Source organism: Amaranthus tricolor, chromosome 12 (assembly GCF_026212465.1).
Source record: "Amaranthus tricolor cultivar Red isolate AtriRed21 chromosome 12, ASM2621246v1, whole genome shotgun sequence".
In the NCBI taxonomy this organism is placed as follows: domain Eukaryota; kingdom Viridiplantae; phylum Streptophyta; class Magnoliopsida; order Caryophyllales; family Amaranthaceae; genus Amaranthus; species Amaranthus tricolor.
Genome location: NC_080058.1, coordinates 17,437,946 through 17,456,247, shown reverse-complemented (window position 1 = coordinate 17,456,247; position 18,302 = coordinate 17,437,946). Strand labels below are relative to the sequence as shown.

The 18,302-nt window shown below is 36.2% G+C and overlaps 1 non-coding gene and 1 pseudogene across 1 annotated transcript; both read right to left on the bottom strand.

The window, feature by feature from the left end:
* Nucleotides 1-1,447: 1,447 nt before the first annotated feature.
* Nucleotides 1,448-1,553, bottom strand: LOC130797383 (small nucleolar RNA R71). The gene has a single exon (XR_009038851.1). It is a non-coding gene; the product is annotated as a small nucleolar RNA R71 (small nucleolar RNA).
* A 12,045-nt stretch (nucleotides 1,554-13,598) lies between these two features.
* On the bottom strand, nucleotides 13,599-14,522 carry LOC130828649 (protein ROOT PRIMORDIUM DEFECTIVE 1-like; annotated as a pseudogene).
* Between the last annotated feature and the right edge of the window lie 3,780 nt (nucleotides 14,523-18,302).

Genomic DNA, 18,302 nt, shown 5'->3' with positions numbered 1-18,302 from the left:
TTTTCTCCAATCAATTCCATCTTTGGTACGTATCTTCTAATACTTCTCTTTAGTGACTATTGATATTTTATTCTTGTTTATATGCTTATTTGTGCTTTTCATCATTCTTGTTTAGTAGCTTTATTATTTGTGTTCTTGTGTTTGTTTAACATTCAATATTTTAATATATCACCCATAATGTTGTTTTTAATTATTAGAATGAGTAGTAAGTAGTTTTCTAGGGTTGGGGTTAACTCAACCCTTGTGATGACTTGATGATGATGAAACTCTAGTTGATATTGGGTTATTTAAAGGCTTAGATGAACGGTTATTCTACCCATTGGCTAAGGATTGTCATTATCGTTTTCAATATACCAAAGAGAGTTGGATTTTTGAGTAATCTACTTTTTTATCAATGGATGGAATCGGGTGTAAGGGATCAATGAGTATTGAACCTTGCATGCACCCTCTCATCTAAGGCCTTTATCTTTCACCTATGAGAGTAGGGAAGGATGAGCAAGTAGCAGACGATTTATAGCCCTAGCTTTTCTTCTGCACTCACGAGAGTGCGGATGGTGAAGAGGTTGGACGCAATCCCAAGCCCAATCAAGGATCGAATTGCTCTCTTTAGTGCGATTCGCTATCCTTTAATGATCCTTAAGAAGCTAGTGTATCACCGTTGAATAGTCATCATGAATGAGTTAACCTTAACCCCCTCTTTATCTTTCATTGTTAACCGTTATTTCTTTTACTTACTCTCACTGTTATCATTTTCAACAAACCCCTTTTATATTCGACAAATACACAAAGATAGTTGCATACCCTTGATCCTTGTGTTTCATTTGTATGTGCTATAACACCGTGCACTTGCGGTACCTCACATATTGAGATAAATTTGTGTGAACAAGTTTTTGGCGTCATTGCCGGGAAGCAAGGCAACTTGTCATTTTTCTTTTGCAATTATTCTTTAGACTTGTTGTTAGTTTCCTCACTTTTTTATTCCCCCTCCCCAATCTTTTACGTTGTGTTCTTTGGTTTTTCTTGTTAACCTAGTGCATAGAAAAGGAGGAGAAAACAAGGTGATTGGGAGCAGTGACAAGTCAAAAATGTATTCGGGAATATTCCTTGCCTTATGTCACTTCACTTGGTACTTGCATTGTGTGGCCGACCATCACCGCCACACATTATGAGATCAAGCCATCATTTCTCAACTTCATTTCTCAAGATCAATTCTCGGGCACCAACTTAGAATGCCCTCTTACTCATCTTGAAGAGTTCATGGGAAAATGTGCAACCACAAAGCATGTTGGCATCACTGATGAGCAACTAAGATTGATTTTCTTCCCTTACTCACTCCAAGGGGTGACAAAGGATTGGTTAAGGGCCAAAGAGAAAGGAAAATATGCTACATAAGAAGCTTTGGTCAAAGGCTTTACGTTTCAGTTCCTTTCCCCGGCTAAGGTTTCTAAACATCGAAATGCCATCCTTCATTTTCATCAAGAGGTGGGAGAGAACTTCCATGAAGCTTGGTTTCGCTTTAAGGGATCTCAAAGGAGGTGTCCATACCATGGGTTACGCGAATGGCTTATCTTCCAAACTTTGTACATGCGGTTACAAGAGGACTACCAAGGTTCTTTGGATATTGCCTCCGGTGGTTCCTTTATGGGTAAGACTCTTAAAGCCACCAAGCATATAATTAAAAAATGGCTTCGAGTTCTCTATGGAGAGAGGAGATGGCACGTACTAGAGATGAGCTTATTAATGTGCACATCTTTTCCCAAGCTAATGAAAAGTCTTTGGGCTATGTCAATGCTACATGCAATATCCCATATCCTCAGTTCCTTGACAAACCATTATTTGAACCTCAAGATTTTCATGATAACCCTCTTTTTGAACCCTAAAGAGCCTACTTCAATCCAATTTCATTACCACAAACTGCTCACCCATCACAAAAATCCCCATTTGAAAATCTCATAGAATTTGAGAGTAAGCAGACCATGGAAAATGAGAAATGGGATACTGAGAAGAATTATGTGGAATGTGAAGGAAGGAGAAAAGTTGAGAGTGGAGAAAAGAGTGAAAATGAAAAGAAAACGAATTTTGAGCTTGAGAGAGAAAAAGAAGAGAGAAAAAAGAAAAGAAGAGAAAATGAGAGAATGATCTTTAGCCCTAAGAAGCATCATGTCTACCCCGTGATTTTTGGTTCTGATTTTCTTAAGACAACCAATGCGATCTTTGATGTGGGTAAAAGTGCCTTAGGTTTGCACATTTATGGAGATGTGACACCACTTTATGTTCCTTCATGCAAAGAAGCTATCTTGGGGGATGACATGACTCTTTCTCTATCCACTCTTTTTAAGGTTGATAGTGCTACCGATGTGCTCAAGCCACCTTGAAGTGCCAAAGTGACCATGGTCAAGCTAATGACCCTAAAAAGTGCTAGTTGGGAGGCAACCCAACAAAGTACATTTTAATTATTTTTAATTTTTATTTTTGAATTTGTTGTGGTTTGTCTTTGCGGTTATGCATATCTTGTGTTTTTGGGAAGTTAGGAGGGCTTAGTTGGCTCAATATGTTATGAGTTTGTTTGATATTTTTTTATCCCACCCACCTTTTAGAGGGTCTTTTAGAGCCTTATTGGCTTGGGTGTGCCACCCTTTCCTTTCGCACCTTCTTTTGAGTTTTCAAGCATTCAGGACGATGCTTGGTCTTGCTTGTGGGATTGTCGTGATTGTTTAATTTTCTTATTTTATATCTTTAGCTATTACTCTTACTCCTATTTATGCATGTGCTTTCATATTTATACTCTTATTGGATGTGATGTGATGTTGATGACATGCTTGCATTAGTTGACTTTGTTCATAGATCTTGCTTTTCGAACCCCTTACCTTGGTTTTGTTTGAGTGTGAGAGCATGAGTGTCACTCTTGACTTGTGGTTCCATTCCTTTGATTTGGCACAAGTAGGATTCTAAGCGACCCTCTTTAGGGAACGTAAAGTGCTCTTGGGTTAGTGGTGCTACCATAGATCTCGAGCAAACACAAATAACCATTTTTTGGGGTTTGATTGAGCCTTCTAAAAAATGATACATGCTTGTGTTTGAGATGTTTGGCGCCACCATAGATCTCGACCAAACACAAATAACCCTTTTGTGGGGTTTGATTGAGCCTTCTAAAAAATGATACATGCTTGTTTTTGAGATGTTTGATGTGTAGCACACTAGGCATGACTTTAGAGACTTGGGCATTGTATGGATCTAGTTGTTAGTTTAGATCGACTCAATCCTCATTGTTTCTTACCCTCTCGTTACCCTACATTATACTCAACTTTCTTTCATATTTCGTTTGAGCATTTCACTTTCTTTCATATCCCTTCACTTTCACCTTTTTCAACCTCAACATAACCCTTTTGTAGCATACTAGTTGATTTGGATGATGGTATTTTGGTGGTTGGTTTATCACACTTAGCATAAGTCTTTAGCTTGTTTTTGTTTTTTACTTTTTTGAGGTCACCACTTGTACATATCATAGTGATATTTCGATTTTAGATATGGTTGTATATATTATATTAATGTTGTATGACTCTAAGAGTCTTTTGGTTTTATTACTACCCGATTTTGGTAGTGTGGTATTTGTTTTTATATTGTTTGAAAAAAAAAGAAGAAGAAAAAAACAAAAAGAAAGAGAAAAAGAAAAAAGAAAAAAATGTCAAATTTTGTATAGAAAAATATTAGTTGTTGATAAATGCCAAGTTGTGTGAAACCATGGGTCATTTTGGTTTGTTTTGGTTAACTAGCTAGTTATGCTACTCCTTTTTGTAACCCTAACCTACCTTGTCTTTTTTTCATTTCACCACACTTTAGCCTTTACCATTACACCTCTTTTAGATTGATCTATCTACTTCTAGTGAAGTCTTAGCCTTTGAGTCCCCGAGTACCGAGGTGCGAAACACAGTTAAATCTTTGTGTTAGAGGCTCACATTACATTGAGCCATAGGTTCAGTGAGAGTGATGCCTAAACATATTTGAGTGTGGTTGTCATTTAGATTGCACATACCCATAGTGAGGATTGCTCGCATCTTTGTGAATGGCTTAGGAGCTTCGGCTCAGTCTGGTTGTTTGGTGTGTCTTGTGTGCGCCATTTAGAGACTAGCTTAGGATCTTAAAGTTATCACTTCAAGTTAATGGAGCCGTGAACCCAAGAGTGTATTCACGTCTTTTTGTACTTTCTAAGCCTTTTGTCAGGTTTTTGATGTTTGGTTTTGTAAAGCCATCTTATAAATGCAAGTGTGTTCACCATTTATGCCATTGGGACCTATTTTGCTTGCATGTGCAATGATTTTGCGGATTTTAATGTTAATTGCTTTCTTGCTCATCTTGCTTGAGGACAAGCAAGGGCTTGCGTGGGGGGAGTTGATAAACCTCGTTTTTGCCTTTTATTTAGGCATAATAATGGTTGATTATTCCTTAGTGTTCGTGCATTTCCATTATTTTTGGCTGGTTTTACGCCCTTTTGTAGCGTAGCATGTTTATTGCTTGTTTTTGTAGATTAATCACCTATTTTCAAGCTTTAAAGCATGCTAGAAGGATACCCCTAAATTTTCCAAAATCTTGGAGGAACCATGAATCAAAGCCGAGGAAGAAATGAGGCCAAGAGGTGAAAAGGAGTCCAACCCAAGAAAAAATATCAAAAGTTGGGTTCGTTAGCTTCGAATCGACTAGTCATACGTCAAATTTGGAGTTATAACGAAGGAAATAAAGCATTTCTAAAATGGCATGCCAAAAGAGAAGTCAATTGATCCGAAATCCCAACCAAAACGCGTGCCAAGCAGCACACAATAGCCAAAAATGTTAGCACCAGAATTTGAACATGCAACTTGATGCAAACAACAATGGAGTATGAACCAACTGAGAAAACATACGACTTATGCTATTACCCAGCGTTGATTATACTAATAATGTATTCCCATGCCCAATTTCAAGTTTGACACTTAAAATAAGAATTTCAAACATAATTGCGGGAAATAGGCAGTAGCTTTTTCTTAGTTTTTCTCTCCTTTTTCCCTTTACGCTCATATAAACCCTAACTTGATTTCTTTAGTCTTTTCTTGTGTTAATTTTAATTTCTTCAAACAAACTTTATTTTATAGTTTATCTTTGTTAATTACATTTAGTCATTATCTTTTGTTGGTAAATATTTCAAGCTTTCAAGCCATAACCATGAAGATTGAGAGTTGGACTTATTGGGTTTTTATATCTTTGTTCTCCAATCAGTTCCATCTTTTGTAGGTATTTTTATACTTATTTTTGGTTTTCACCATTCTTGTTTAGTAGCTTTATTATTTGTGTTCTTGTGTTTGTTTAACATTCAATATTTTAATATATCACTCATAATGATGTCTTTAATTATTAGAATGAGTAAAGAGTAGTTTTCTAGGGTTGAGGCTAATTCAACCCTTGTGATGACTTAATGATGATGAAACTCTAGTTGATATTGCTTTATTTAAAGGCTTAGATGAGCGATTATTCTACCCATTTATAAGGATTGTCATGATCGTCTTCAATATACCAATGAGAGTGGGTTTTGAGTAATCTAATTTTTTATCAATGGATGGAATAGGGTATAAGGAATCAATGAGGATTGAACCTTGCATCCACCCTCTCATCTAAGGGCTTTATCGTTCACCTACGAGAATAAGGAAGGATGAGCAAATAGCAAACGATTTATAGCCCTAGCTTTTCATCTTCACTCATGAGAGTGAGGATGTTGAAGTGCTTTGAGGCAATCCCAAGCCCGATCAAGGATCAAATTGCTCTCTTTAGTGCGATTTGCTATCCTTAACTGACCCTTAAGAAGCTAGTGTATCACCATTGAATAGTCATCATGAATGAGTTAACTTTAACCCCCTCTTTATCATTCGTTGTTAACCGTTATTTCTTTTGCATACCCTCTTTGTTATCGTTTCCAACAAACACCTTTTATATTCGACTAATACGCAAAGAAAGTTGCATACCCTTGCTCCTTGTGTTTGACCCGTACATGCTATAACACTGTGTACTTGTAGTAACTCACATGTTGAGTTAAATTTGTGTGAACACTCCCCTTGCATCAAGTTTCCCATGAGTCACGCAAAGCATAAGAGGCCCTCTAGCCTTCTCTTTTCTTGCTTAAAGCACTCACTTGCTTTGGTAAGCGAACAACTTTGAATTCGATCTTCTTCTTGTTCCCCACGAGTGTCATCAAATACTTCATAAATTATGGCATTTTCTCTATGGCCTCTAAGAACAAGATCTCCATCTCAAGTTGGCTCTTATACTATAGGAATTTGAAGAATTTTTCTTATAATTTCTTCTCCACTATATTGCAAGGGAAGAGTAGTGGTGGAGCATATTGTCACTCAAGTTTCCTTCTTTACTCTATCTTCTTTCATTTCTCTTCATAATCTCTCTTCTTCTTTCCCTTCTCACTTTCTGCTACCCCTTCATCCTTTTTCTCAACTCCATCATCATACTTCCTTGCTTTTCTCCCCTTAAGGTTAGCTCCCTTTATTTAATCATTCACTTCTTGAGGCCCATGTCCCTCAATAGATCCTTTTTCCAAATTATTCTCATTAGTCACAACAACATTGGAGTATAGAGATCTGATCTAAGGAAAATTCCCTTGCAAGTATGATGATTAGGGTTGGGATTAGGGTTTTAATATGGAGGTTGGGTGGATGGTTTAGGTTGAAGATGAGATGGGAATAGTAATGGTGGAAGAGGGTTGGCTATTTAAGAAAGTTGGGACTCAAACAACTTGGGATTACCTCTAGGCCCTTGATAAAACCCATTTGGTCTATCCAAATTTTAACTTGGTATACTCCCGTTCGTTTTATTTCTATAAGGAACGTGATTTTTTGGCTGTAGCCTTGATTGAAGTTTCTTTGGCTTTGATTTGAATTGAAGGGAAGTCTATTGGGTTGGTTGTTGAACATTTGTTGAGCATATGCTTGCCTTTGTGATTAGCGGGTTTTCACAGTTGTTGAACATTGGTCCATATGAAGAATTGGGAGACAAAAAAAGATCAAAAATTGGAATGAAGGTGTTGGAGAAACGAGCAGTTGCCATTGTTCACGAATTCATGAGTTTGACTGTGTAGAAGATTGTGGAAGTGGAGAAGATAAGTCATTTTAGGAAGTGGTTTGGGATTGATTTGAATATTAGAGACCTATTTCTGGACTACCTTGGGATATTTTATTTGTCCACAAAAGGGAAGAGGCACACGGTTTTTCTGAGAGAAGCTTACGAAAGGGGACGATTGATCAATCCAAATCCTGTTTATGAGGCTCGAATGAAGCTCCTTCATTTGGTTATGATGGAACGCCGTGGGATGTTAACTATGCCATCCAAGATGGTGAATGAGGCTGCTGTTATGCAAGATGAAGGCAAGTGACAAGATTCTACCTCTTTGATTTTTAGTATTGCAGATAGAGATTTATGATGAGAGGGCAGCTGGAGGTATGTGTTTCTTTTTTCCTATTTATTTTAGGAAAATTGGCTCAAAATAAACCCAACTATCGCTCATTGGCCATAAATAATCTCCATTATCGATTATTTTTAAATAATCCCAACAAGGCATACACTACAACTTGGTAACCTAGGATAGCAGGTTACCTCCATTTAAAAAAAAGAAAAATAAAAAAATAAATAAAGGAAAAAAAAGGTAAAAACACTTCTTCACACTCCAATCCTCCTCCACCACCAACCGGCCATCCCACCACCAGCCAGCCTCCCACAGCCACGCCAGCAATAGCCGCCACCATCGAACACCGGCCACGCCAGTAACAGCCTCCAACCCCCCTCCTCTCCCACCATTCGAACACTAATAAAGGAAAAAAAAAAGAAAAAACCCTCACCACCTAGGCACCACCACCCCATTGCAACCACCACCATTTACATCCCTCACAGTCCAAATCTCCACCACCACTCGAAATCAACCCAACCCCCACCTGTTTTGCAGCCAAAAGAACATGGGTGTGGGTTTGGTTTATTAATTTCAATTGATTTTGGGGTTGAGGTGGTGCTTGAGGTAGCTAATCAATTGGGACTATGGTGGTGCAATCGGAGGTGGGTGCCGAAATTTGGTGGTGATGTAATTTGAAAGATGGTCGACGAAGATGGTGGTCGAATGGGGTGCTGTTGTGGTTGCAGGCCGATGAAGATGGTGGTGCAAGCTCAAGGTATGGACAAATGATAGATGAATTGACGGTAGAAGTTCGTGAACTGCTGTCCAAAAACCCAAAAACATCCACATAAAAAACAATAGAGCAAAATACAATTGCTAAGCTTGTTGTTCTGCACCTACTCTACTATCTTTTTGCCTATGAGTTTTATATTTCTCGTTACACCTATCAATTTTTTACTCTACCCTAAAAACCGACCCGATCCAAATCCAACCTGTGTTTTTGTTAGAAATTTGGTGAAGTTTTGAGTGTCTTGTCAACATTTTCTAGTTAATTACCAACTATCTCTCCTTCAATTTATTTGCATTTTTGAGTTATTACCAATCTCTCTTTCAAATTGAGATGCTCATTAACATGGAAATGTTTCTGTGGTTGACCTGAAGTAGCTTTTGAGCTAACCTTTGAGGCAGGGCGTTTTGGTTTCTGTTCTGCAATAAGTTCACTTGTGATACGACGAAAGATACAACTAGAAAATCGGCGTGGTTGAAAATCAACAGATCTTTTTTCTTGCATAATCCCGCATGATGCTATAATAGTAGAGCACATGTATGCAGCCGGTTTTGAAGCAATTTTACCAGATAGTAAATCATCAAATTAGCCTCCGACACACCTCGGCGGCAGTCAGTAGAGTTGTCAAGCATCCGTGTCATTAGCTCCATGTTGATATGTAAACAATTCTGGCAGCTGGCTGCGTACATGAACAAATAGTTTTTTGACACTGATATGGAAGAAAGAACTTGTTTCTGTTACTAATTGAGGCTATCAAGTATCTGTAGAGAATAAAAGCGGGATGGAGTTAACTCTATCCTGAATTCGTAAATCGTACCTGGTAAGTTCTTTCTCAGTCGCCTAAACTCTAACCAAAAATAAATTCACTTACTTTCCAAATACAACTTAATGTAGTAGAGTAGTACGGTTCGTATCCACAGAGATGGGGTTTGAGAAGGTTTAGTATGATATGTGCTTTAGCATATGAAATTGAAAACAATCAATAACACAAAGAAAAGGGGGGTTTTGATTTGTTTTTCTGAAACAAAATAACTTGAATAAGCAATGAACAAAGTGAAATCTATAACAATGGTGTTTTCTAAAAATCAATGGAAAGGATATCTTGAGTTAAGTTGATTGTATACTTTTTGTTTCTCATTGATCATTGAATACTTTACTTAAGAAATTCACTTTTGACTACCTATTATGAAGATGATTATACTTCTATTCTCCTTAAGTGTAGCTAAACATCAAAATCAGTTTGAATGTAAAGCTCTTACTATTAGTTAATTCACTCCAATCAGGGAATAAATTCAATCCAACAATAGCTTTAAGAAAAGAGAATCAATAGGTTTGCTAAAACTATTCATGTAAATAGTTTTCAATCAAAATGAAAAGTTCATTTAGATTCTAATCATTCATAATCTTCATTCACAATTAGAACTAGTTGCTACCATTACTCCAAGTACAAAACTAACTGATTTTGCAAATAGATTTAGCATAAATGAATATTGCAATAACAAGAACAATAGTTGATTTACAATTCAAAAAACATTCATAAGATTATAACAAGAACTCTTCAATAATCTAAAGTATTATTAAGTAGAGGAATTCTTACAATAAGTAATTAGAAGTTTCCAATCAACCTTCCTTAAGAAATGAAAATCTAAGCTTGAAGCTCCATAACCATGGCAAACTAGAAATGAAGAAGTATTTTAATGAAAAATTACAAGATGATCTCATTCCTAAGCTTTCTTGCCTATTTATAGAGATTTGATGAAGCTTCTTGCCATTGGATTTGCTCATCATTCCTCTTTGCAAGTCGTCTCTCAAACCCCTCTAAACATCCAATTGAAAATGAAAGTTGAAATGGGAAAAGTGAAATAGCCGCCCAACCTACAGACTGAACTTCGCACCCCGTGTAAAACACCGCGGGCCGCGCATCTCAGTCTGATCCGATTCTTTGCTTGCGTCTTCTTCTTTGCTTGAAATGATATATTTACATAATGACCTTCTAATAAGACTAGGATTATCATCTTAGAGAATTACATCAATAAAACTATTCTATAAAGTAATTTCTCTAATTGTTATATAGTTAAATCTAAATTCTACTTAATAAAATCGAAATTGAACCGGAAAAATACACAAAACAAAGTATTATCAAATTCCCCCACACTTGAAACTTACTCGCCCTCGAGTAAGTCCCAAAATGATAAATCAACCAATCCCAAAAGTAATCCCAAAAGAATTTATCAACCAAATGAATTTTAAGCTTCAAAAAGAAATGGCTCTCTCATGAAAAACTTACAAAGAATCCTTGAAATACTTGTGCCTAGTTGTTGCTTCTTTCTTGCTTGAGTAGAGAGTTTCAATGCGTGCTTGAACTGGAGATGTTGGTGTTCTTTCTTCCTCTCTTTTCTTTTATCTCTCAATTCATTTTGCCTAGGCGCCCTTTCGGGTTTTCACCTAGCCACTATTTTTACCTCATTTTCTCTTTATTCTTTTGTCTTACTACTCACTTACATAGCCTCTTGTTTTTGCCTAAGTACCTTTACGGGTTTTCACATAGCGAGGCCCCCTTAACTTTTGCCTAGGTGCCCACCCTTGTGGGTTTTCACCTAACGGGGATTTCATTCTTTTCTTTCTTTCTTTTTTCTTTTTTCTTTTTTTATAACAATGATTGAAAAGAAAAAGTACTAGAAAGCTTGAATATGTACACATCCTCCCCCACAGTTATTTGGAGCATTGTCCTCAATGATTCCTGCTATGTGCCCTCCTTGAGGCACGTTGCTCCCTTCGCCTTTCAAGATTCGCTTGGATGGAGGGTGTTGGGTCTGTGTATGATGGATGTTGAGACACAAAGAAGTTGTTCATGGCGAAAACCATGTTGGACATCGAATACATTGTGTCCTCCAAATAATCACCTTGGTGTTGTAGCTCATTAAGTTGAGCCCCAAATGCAAGTTGTGCATTCTCCATGGAAGCCATCCTAGTTTCCATACTTGCATATAAATCTTGGGGCTGCTGTGGAATTGGAGGGTCGGGTGCTACAATTCTCCCATATTCCTCTTCAACACCGGCTCTTTAGTGCTCATCCGGCAGTAGGTAAAGTTGGGCAGGGGTGTAATCATTGTGCGTTCTTGAGGGAGAACCATGTATTTGATATTATTTGCCCCATAAAGCCAAACATATGAATCTCCTACAGGTGGACTCCACAACATGAATGCCCTCTTTAATGCATCGAGGTTATAAAGGTAGGAAGGGAAATGATCATAGTCATTTGGGGTTCCTAAGGGTTTTAAAATTCTGTTTCCATCTTCATCTATAGGGACCTCAATGCCTAGATATGATGCTAACACGGTGACCATCCCTCCCATACTGATTTTTTCTTTGTCCTTCTTGCCCAATTCAATGCAATTTGAAACCCAAATATTTACCCAATCTGGACATTCTACCTCTTGGGGTGTCATTGCCCATAAACATTTTAAATCAAACTTAGGTATGTTTGTGGGTTCCCAATGACAAAAGATTGTTGCACTAAGCAACCGGTTGATGAATCTTAGTGCTGGATGAGGTATATGGTTGTTTTTGCATTTGCTGTTCCATCTTTGTCCATGAGTTATGTGACCCCAAAATATGCCCTCAATGTATCCTTCACAAGTATTAAAGTTAGGGTCATACTCATAATCCCACCCAAAAGCTTCTTTCACTTCCTCAAAATACATGGTACATTCTTCATCATTTAAGTGAAAAGTGATGAAAGAACCTTCCTCATCTTCTCCCTTTTGCAAAGTTGAGAGAAATTCTAGAGTGTACCTTAGGTAGGTTGGGGCACCCACTTGAAGGAAATTGGTTAAACCCGCTTTCCCAAGCAATTGTTTAATGGGTTCCATCAAACCTAAGGTTTCTAGACTTTGTATGCAAGCAAACTTTGTCTCTGAGATTTGTCTATTCCCGAATCAAGTCTCCCCCATCGTATTTTAGCATTGTCATCAAGGTTTAGAAGCCCTAAGGAGTTGATTCTAGGGACATTTGGGTTTGATGTGGAAGCACCTCTTCTTCTTTTAGGAGCCATTGTTTTCAATAATTCAACAAATTTCACTTCTACTCCTTCTCTAAGCACAACAATCACCAATTCCCAATTGAATCTCAACAATCACCACAATGTTACTCACCACTACTAATAATTCTCAAAAATATAACAACAATTATTAACAAAAAATTATAAAGATGAAAAAGAACAAGGTAGGAAATGGATTATACCACAATGTGTTGAAGATTTCCTCCAAATAAGTTTCTTGTTGATGTTTGTTGTGACCCAAAAGTTTCTTTGTTGATAAATTTTAAAGCTTTATTTTCAATTCCACCTATTGATTCAACAAATAAAAATTCCTAAATTTTCTAGGTTTTGAGAAAAAACATGAAATGTGGTTGAATTTCTGATTTTTTTTTTGTGGAATTTTTGTTGTTGGATTGTAGTTTTACTTCTTGGAATGATGATTTTTAAGTAGGAATAAAAGAATGTGAGGAGGATTTAAGTGAGGAAGAAGGGTTTGAGAGAGAAGGCATGGTTGGGTTTGAAAAGGGAAGTGAAAGATTGAGGAAGATGATGAAAATTTTCAAATATGCATCGAGTGGGCAGCAGGCACTCCGCGGGCCGCGTACAACTATGCGAGGCGCGGTTCTGGGTCAGTAAGCACTCCGCGTGCCGCGGAGATATGGGTGAGCCGCGGAGTTAGGTCTGTCTGCTTCCAAAATTGTTCTTCACGTTTTTTTTTTTTTTAAAAATAACATACCCTAAATTCGAAAGGTCTCCTAGCTAGCTCCAATGCATCGGTTACCTGTAAAAAAGAAGAAATAAAATAAAATGTGTAATGTAAAGAAAATTAAACTAAACACAATAATGAAAATTAACACAATCATAAACTCGGGATGCCTCTCGAGAAGCTCCATATATTTAATGTCGTTGGCACGACTTAGTGCTTCCGATGCCTCAGTACACCGGATCCTCTAAGCTTTGTTCTTCCACATCTTTCGGCTGAAAACCTTCATAGTATGGCTTCAATCTTTGCCCATTTACCTTAAAGATTTTAGAAGTTTCTTCACTTTAAATTTCCACAGCTCCATGTGGAAACACTTTGACAACTATGAATGGTCCTATCCAACGGGATCTCAGCTTTCCTGGAAATAAACGAAGGCGGGATTGGAATAGAAGAACCTTTTGACCGACTTCAAAGGTCTTCCTACTTATCATTTTATCATGCCAAGCCTTAGTCTTTACTTTGTAGATTTCACCATTCTCATAAGCCTCATTTCTAATTTCTTCCAACTCTTGTAGCTGTAATTTTCTATGCAAACCGGACTCTTCTAAACTCATGTTGACACACTTTACGGTCCAATACGCCTTATGTTCTAACTCAATAGGTAAGTGACAGGCTTTCCTGAAAACAAGACGGTATGATGACGTTCCAATTGGTGTTTTGTAGGCTGTCCCTTCATTCCAATTTTTGATCTTTTTTTGTCTCCCAATTCTTCATATGGACCAATATAAGGTAATTTATGTCATTCTTTAACCTTTTTCTTAAAAGACTTCCGCAATCTCATACCTGGAGGAAATCCTTGCTTAAAGCTATATCGAATATCCATTCTATCAACCTTTGTATCCTCCTTACAACACTCCAAAACCCGCTAATCCTCAACTGCAGCAGTAAAATGACCACTAGGGTAGCTAGGGATAAGTTTCAAAACATGGGTATTAGGCGCATTCCCATCACAAAGCGAAAACAGCTCCAAATTTCGGGCAATCACAGACTCCTCAAAATCATCAGGAAGACCTAACTCCCTCCACACCTTAAAGATTGCTCGTAATGGCAATGACTTAGATTTCGACATTGAAAGAATTCGAACTAAATGTTCTACAACTAATGGCAAAGAATTCTTAATAGCATCAGCCTCAAGCTGGGAAACTTCAAACACCTTATCAGTTAATTTACAAAAAGGGGTAGACTTTGTGGGATCATAGAATTTCACAAAAATGTGAAGGTATTTACGAAGAAACGATGGAGCGCCCCGATTAAGATGGAGCTTTTGGGAGAGCCTAGATAAGAAATCTATTGATACACAAGGTGGGGTTTTGTTAGGGTTTGCAAGAATCAGGTCATGAATTGCAATAACTTTAACAAGGTTCTTATAATGGTCCATATATTTCTCAAATGTTGGGTCTCTAGCCCTAGATACAACATGATGTACAGAAGAAATTGATCTTATAATTGATTTAGATCCCTAAAAAGTAGCAATTCCAGGCTTAAACATGAATTTGAACAACCCAATTGCCATTTAGATAGAAAGCACAAATAAGTATAGAATTACAATTTCTAGAACATGAACTGCAAGAAAATCAATAAAAGGGTAAGATTGAAACCCTAGGAAAATGCCAAAGCCCTATATCCCGATTCCCAGCAAAAATTTGAATTGATTATCAAAAGAACAAAACTTTGTTAAGAGATAGGGATTCAAATATAATGCAAATTTGCAACCCACTAAAAATACGATTGGCTGTAACTCAAAATCATCAACGCAACCCACTAAAAAGGCAAATTTAAATGGATAATTGGTAAACGAGAGAATTGACAGTCATAGCCATCACTGACCTGCTAGTTGCTGATGAGCAAAGGTTGGCTCAAACTGCTTACAAGTTTTCTTTGTGTTAATGAATATTTTTTTTTTGAATTAGAGCGTTCACCGACCGATGGAAAGTTTCAATTGCAATTTCACATTAATATATAAATATAGAAGTATAAAAGAGTGTACATGATTTAATATTTTATTTTATTTTAAATTATTAAATTTAAAATAAAAAAATATAAATATTGGCCTTTTTAATTTATTAGAAAAATTTATCAAATAAAATAAAGAGATTAAAGTAGTGAGATCCTCAAAAAAAGATCTGCAAATGCAAACAAACGATCTAAGATACGACACAAGTAAGATAAGACAAGACAAACAATAAGGCAAGAGAAAACAAATATAAAAACTTGGCTAAAAATTATCAAACATCAACATTAATTTCCAATTTTCTTTTCATCCTCAATTTCTTATATTACCAATGTGACTTGCCAAATACCCAATCAAAGGATAAAGTAGAAGAATAAAACCAACACTTAGCGGCATTTAATGTTATATTTCCTCCGTCCTAAAATACTTGCAAATATTGTTGCACAATGAACGTATGAAGTACAATAAGAAGACAAAAATAGACCATTTGATAATTCATTTGACAATCTCAACTTTAAAAGACATCAATCACAGAAAAAAGTCAACAAAACATTCTAATTTAATGATTATTTATGTTTGATTCATGATTTGGTATGAGGATGGACTTTTATGATGTGCTTATTTTGTTCTATGAATTTGTTGTAGGTACGGTTGATTTTATTATTGTGGATAAGTATACTAGCATATGGTAATTGTTATGTATTATGAAAAAAAAAAAAAGAATTGTAAAAGAAGATTAAAGAGATAGTTATTTAAATTAAATGGATTTAAAAATTAAAAAAAATATATATAATAAAAAACATTTCTGGACAGAAACATTATTTTTGTCTCGATAGGCGTACCTCGGTCTTTGGGGTTTGAGTGAGTTTGTTTATCGTTTCGTTTACCGATTTCATTAAAAGTTGTTTAAACGCTAAAATTAATTAAAAATAGTAAATGGGCGTTAAAAATTATGAAATTTGGTACCCAACGTAATTGATGTCTTCCGGACGCAATGGTGAAGTCGGATTTTCTGTGTGATATTTCGAAACTGTCCAAAAAGGGCAAAAAAGTTACTGGTTGCATTTTAGAATTAAGAAGTTATTGCGATTAATATTTAATCATTTAAAATTATGAAGTTTAGTAATGCTTTGATAGTATAAAATCAAATGGATGTGTAAACACGTTCTGATACGTGCTTTTTATGTGTGTATCTATGTTTAGGACCTCGGTTCATAAGAGGTTGACATCTCATTTGTGAAAGTGTCTTAATTTGATTTGCCGTGCTATCAAGGTACACGCTTAGACCATACTTTTGTAATTGGTTATGTGAAGTAGTGTTGTGTTCATTATGTAATGTGATGTTATTTACCACTTAAGGCTTAGACACCAAAAATAATTTGAAAGGAGTTTTAAATTGGAAATTTGAGGATGGTTGTGTTGGTTACCCGCACGGGGTTAAAATATTGGAATGGAATTATTATTGTTATCGTTTCCATGGCAGTTTTGGATCATTACGATCACCATGGGGGTATGAATAATTTACATTTGACGACCCGAACAGAGCAACGTCTTAGGTTGGAGGTTGCCTTGGGATTAGCTCTCCCATGTGTATTCCTCCAAACTTTGGTATTACTCTGGCGACCCGAACTGGACGTGCAACGACATGAGTTGGGAATTAGAAAGTCAAATATGACATTTTATCTATTAGAGCATTTGCATGCTATGATGAACTCATTGCTTGTATGTAACCTGTATAATGCATTGTATGAAGTTTCTGACGTGTATTGGTTTACGTTCTTTGGAACTTGCAATGATGTTGTTCTTTGACAACTAGCAGGTTAAATTGCAGGTGGGGTTGTTGTGTGAGGACCCAAACGTTAGAACTTGTACATGAGTTGACTATCGCACTTGAGTTTATACTATTTGATCGTCTGAACTTTACTATTCATTTTAGCTAGTACGTTTATTTCGGACTTTACTTGGTTTTTTTTTATGAGACCAATGGGCTCTCAAGTTGTAAACTTCAAGACTTCCGCTGATTTATTATTTCCGTTTCTTTTGATTACTTATTTCTTTATCACTAGAACGCCATCGATTTTGAAAACAGTTTAACTTAAATGTCCGGCGTGTACCCCAAATTCATATTTTTATATGAATATCCGGTTCACTTTAACTCGGACTATTACAATCATGCATAATGTGCATAATATCAATTAAAGAACGTGAAAATCGACACTGTCAAAACGTGCTCAAAACGAGTACATCAATTTCCCTCAAGTCAAACCTTTCCTAGTCTCTAGCAAATGGACTACCAAGCCAACATGAAAGCACAAGGCAAAACAAACCAAAACAAAGAAAAACAAGGCGAGCGAAAAACATGATAATGCAAGGTGTGTATGCACAAATTCTTTCCTAGCCATAGGTGTGCAAGTACAATGGGCTCAAGAGAGCATAATACTAAGGAAAACGACATTTTTCAAAGACTCTAGATCGCTAAGCAAGCTACATCAAAGGCTATACCACCCATTATCTATAAAGCATGAATAAACTTGAATGAAATCAATAAGAAATAATATATAAAGCAATAAGGGAAGCAATAACAATATTGAAGAATAAGAAATCAATGAAAGCAATAAATGAAAGCAATTAACAACTTGAAAGCAATAAAGAAGTAGAAACTTACATAAGTAATCTCAACACTCAAGATAACGAGAGGAAATTGGTGATTTCACAAACCACTCGAATAACCTATAATCGCCTTATGTTTCCCTAGGGATGACAGGATAATAAGATACGTATCGAATATCAATGATTAAGTATTGTTATCTTCTCCAACACTATGTATTGAAGAACATGACCATTCCTAGGGTTTCACTAATCAAACCCCAAAAAAAACTACTCACAAATAATTAAACTAAATAAAGCAATAGTAATAACGAAAGCAACAAGACTAAACATGATAAACATAAATGTCACCAACAAAAAAAAGCAATGATTAATGCAATAAGAAAGCAATAAAAGCAATAACTAAACTTGAAAGCAATAAGAGAAATAATACTTGCAAACCAAAGATAAATGCTTCAACGGAATGGAAATTAAGAATCTTAAACAAAGCTTGAAATCCAATGCATAAAGATTAGTACTTGATATGAAAGATTGAAAAGCAATAAACTAGAAACTAGGGTTTAAGAACTAAGGAAAGCTTAAATGTATTCTAGAACAAGACTTAATAACAGCATAAATGATGTCTAACACTAGGCATGCGTTTTTTTTACATAGATTAGGAGAATATATAGCCTAGAATCAAGAGGCCTAAAATGCACAATCAATGGCCCTTAAGTAGGGGTTAAGGAGAAAAAC